The sequence below is a fragment of the Apium graveolens genome, chromosome 7 (genome assembly GCF_009905375.1).
Source record: "Apium graveolens cultivar Ventura chromosome 7, ASM990537v1, whole genome shotgun sequence".
Taxonomy (NCBI): domain Eukaryota; kingdom Viridiplantae; phylum Streptophyta; class Magnoliopsida; order Apiales; family Apiaceae; genus Apium; species Apium graveolens.
This window is the reverse complement of record NC_133653.1, coordinates 221,728,834-221,732,884: the sequence shown is the minus strand read 5'-3', so window position 1 is coordinate 221,732,884 and position 4,051 is coordinate 221,728,834. Positions and strand designations below refer to the sequence as shown.

At 39.3% G+C, this 4,051-nt stretch overlaps 1 non-coding gene across 1 annotated transcript; it reads right to left on the bottom strand.

Annotated features, from left to right (window-relative positions):
* Positions 1-3,625: 3,625 nt before the first annotated feature.
* On the bottom strand, positions 3,626-3,732 carry LOC141676296 (small nucleolar RNA R71). The gene has a single exon (XR_012556894.1). It is a non-coding gene; the product is annotated as a small nucleolar RNA R71 (small nucleolar RNA).
* Between the last annotated feature and the right edge of the window lie 319 nt (positions 3,733-4,051).

Below are 4,051 nucleotides of genomic sequence, written 5' to 3'. Positions count from 1 at the left end.
ATGACACATACCCTCAGCATATTTTCTAGGGCCTGGATAGTCCTTTCACTTTGCCCATCGGTTTGAGGGTGGTAGGCACGTACTCATATTCAGCCAGGTGCCTACACACTCTTGGAAGCTTCTCCAAAATCGGGAGTTAAACCTTGGGTCCCTATCTGACACTATGGCAGCGGGAACCTCGTGCCTCACTACGATCTCTCTCAGGTAAATATCCACTAGCTTATCTACGGTGTACCTTTCAATAATTGGCAGGAAGTGCACGAACTAGGTCAGTCTATCTATGATAACCCATATGATATCGTGATTGGTTTTAGTCCTTGGTAGACCCGTCACAAAATCCATGACTATATGCTACCATTTTCATTCCGAAATTTCTGGGGGCCGTAATAGTCTACTAGGTCGCTGATGTTCAGCCTGCACTCTATGACACGTCAAACATTTGCTGACCTACTCTGCTACATCTTTCTTCATATTAGGCCACCAATAATATTCTTTTAGGTCGCAGTACATTTTCGTACTTCCTGGGTAGATTGAATATCTGGAGTTGTGCCCTTCGTGCAACAGCTCGTCCTTTAGTTCTTGCACATTCAGAACCCAAATCCGGGATGCATACCTCATGATCCCTTTCTCATCTTTCTCGCATATGACCTCCTCACTGGTCAATGTTTCTCTTTATTCATTCATCTTCTTTTCCTGAAACACTCTTATTTTATCAACTAGTTCCGATTTTAACCTGATTTCGAATAGTCCTTCTGATCCTTTACCGGTTATTCTCACATCGATCTCCATCTTCTCAAATTATTTAGCCAACTCCTTAGATGTCATTATCATCTTAAGTCTCTCTTTCCTACTGAGAGCGTCTACCACATTGGCTTTACCCGGGTGATACAAATTTTCACAATCATAGTCCTTATATAATCAGCTCTAACCATCTCCTATGTCTCATGTTTAATTCTTTCTGAGTAAAAATATACTTGAGGCTCTATGGTTTGTGTAAATCTCATATTTTTTCCCGTACAGGTAGTATCTCTAGATTTTCAGGGCAAACACTATGGCTGCTAAATCTAGGTCATGGGTAGGCTACCTTATTTTATATTCCTTTAACCGCCAAGAGGCTTATGCAATAACCTTTCCGTGCTGCATGAGCACACATCCTAGCCCCTTTTGCGAGGTATCGCTATATATCACAAACTCTCCCTTTCCATCGGGAAGAGCGAGTACTAGTGCTGACACCAGTCACTTTTTCAGCTCTTGAAAGCTCTCATCACATTTCTCTGTCCACACAAACTATTCTGTTTTCCGGGTAAGCCTAGTCAATGGGTCGGCTATCTTGGAAAAATCTTGCACGAATCTGCGGTAATATCCCGCTAAGCCCACAAAACTCCTGACCTCAGTTGGAGTAGGCGGTCTTTTCCAATTGGATACTGCCTCTATCTTGGCAGGGTCGACTATTGAGTGGCATTTATGACACTTATTTATGCTCTAATAAGCTTCGAATTGGTGTATTTGTTCTCAAATTATTTGTGTTTTAACATGTTTTCAAGTGTTTTTGTATTTCGGGCATTAATTTGTGAATCAGATGAATTAGCATTGTAATGATGCTAATATGGTGTCTAGATGGCTGATAAGTGGATTTTATATCCACTTGGAACGCTTTATTACACGCATAAATTGGTGTTTTGGACTCAAGTTGTTGGTATTTTGATGTATTTTTGTGTTATTGCATTTCAGGTATCAGTTTAATGAAGAAAGGAGCTTTTAAAGGAAATATAATGAAACCTGATCTGATTTAGAAGCCAAGGCCATTGTCAAGTTGTAGAGAATCTCGTTAGTTTCGCGTGGACAGTTGAATCGCCTAATTCTGACGAGTAGAACTCAAGTTATGGGCAAAATAAGATTCATCAGAATTTTCCAGAAAGGCTACAGGCGCCCGCTTGCTGGTGCCAGGCGACCCGTGCTAGCAGGCACCCGCCTGCTAGTGCCAGGCGCCCGCCTGCTGATGCATGGCTGATTTCGCTGAAAAAACCTTTTTTGAGTGGAATTTAACGATTTTAAGGGTTCAGGTCCAATATGGGCTTATATATACTTAAAAAAAGGGTTTTCATCATCCGAGAAGATTAGGATACCAAGGAGAAGACCTAGAAGCACAAAACAACTCCGAAAAAGAAGATCTTGTTTTCAACTTGTGATTCTTTGAATTAATTGTAACTTTGGATGCTCATTTTCATTCTTTTTTAACCTAGATCTCGTTTATTCGTACTTTAATTATTATTCAGTTTATTAAGACCTTGTTTATACCATGCTTTCATTGGAACCCATGGTGACGATGAGTTCGATTATGATCTAATCATTGTCATGGGATTCTAGTAGATTTACTTATGGATTTCAATAATTAATTTATTTTGATATCTTGGTGTGTGGTGATTGATTGATATCCTAGTATTGGTTGTGCTTATTCGTTTTATGTGTGTAGCTAACATATAAGATAGCGTGTTAATCTCTATTAAAGCGACAGTGAATATAGAGGTTTAGAACTTGCCATGCTAGCATAGGTTCATGTATTTGTTATGAATGATTCGTAGGTAATTTTAACCATCTTACTTGCCCTATGTAATCACGATAGATAACTTGCGCATTAAACCATTATGTTATCAATTCTTATAGACATATAAGGACTAAACATAATTGGTGTCTATTCAACTTCTATCTCTTTTGTGGATGCTTGGTAGTAGGGTATTCGGACAATGAAAGTTGGCGTTTACTAGTTTCGTGTTATCTGATTAGTGTCATCACCATTATATGCTAAGGTTAAGAATAATAAGGGTATTGAATGAAGTATTTAATGAAATTAGAATCCCATATTTGTCATATATAGTAATTCAACCTCAATTCTCTTAGTTAATGTTATTTAGTATAATCTCTTAGTTTAATCAAAATCCAATTTGTTATTTGTCTTAGCATTGAGCTACATTGTTGCATAGGTGCATAGATTGAACTTAACCTAAACCAGTCTCTGTGGGAATAAATCTGATTTATATCTTATACTACTTGTGAACGCGTATACTTCCGTAAATTTTAGCGCGTGTTTTCGCCTTAACAAGTTTTTGGCGCCGTTGTCGAGGACTCGGTGTTAATTTTTAATTTATGTGCTTGTCATTAGTGGTCGTTAAAGTTCACTGACTCGGATTCCTTTACTTTCACGGTTTATTTGTTTGTATTTCAGGTACTCATTATAATGGGAGATCCAGCAGCATGGACTAAAGCCTTGGTGGATTTTTCTCAACCCAAGATCAATGACATTCAATCTTGCATTGTCCGGCCAGCTATCACAGCTAATACCTTTGAGATCAAGACTGGCATAATTCAATGGGTGCAGAATTCAATCCAGTTTGGGGGTTCTCCAACTGAAGATCCCAATATGCACATTAGGGATTTCATTGAGATCTGCCACACATTCAAGTTCAACGGTGTTTCTGAAGATGCTATTAAGCTGAGACTTTTCCCATTCTCTCTGAGGGACAAGGCTAAGAGTTGGTTACACTCTCTACCAGCTGGTTCGATTACTACTTGGGAAGATCTTGCTCAAAAGTTTCTCACTGAATTCTTCCCTACGGCAAGGACAACTGCAATCAGGAATGCTCTTACTCAATTTACGCAGCAATCAGGAGAATCATTATATGAAGCTTGGGAGCGCTACAAGGAAATGCTTAGGAAGTGTCCTCATCATGGAATTCTTGATTGGATGATCTTCAATTGTTTTTATAATGGTTTGGGAGCACAGTCCAGACCCATGCTCGATGCAACATCAGGTGGAGCCTTATGGGCTAAGAGCTACGCTGAAGCTTATGATCTAATTGAACTGATGGCTGCTAATGAATATCAGTATCCAACCCGGAGATGTCCACAGGGCAAGGTAGCAGGAGTTCTTGAAGTGGATACAGCTACGGCTATCACTGCTCAAATAAAGGCATTATCTATGAAGATCGATTCTCTGGCTAACTATGGTGTTAAGCAGATAATTAGTATTTATGAGCTGTGTACAGGTCCGCAT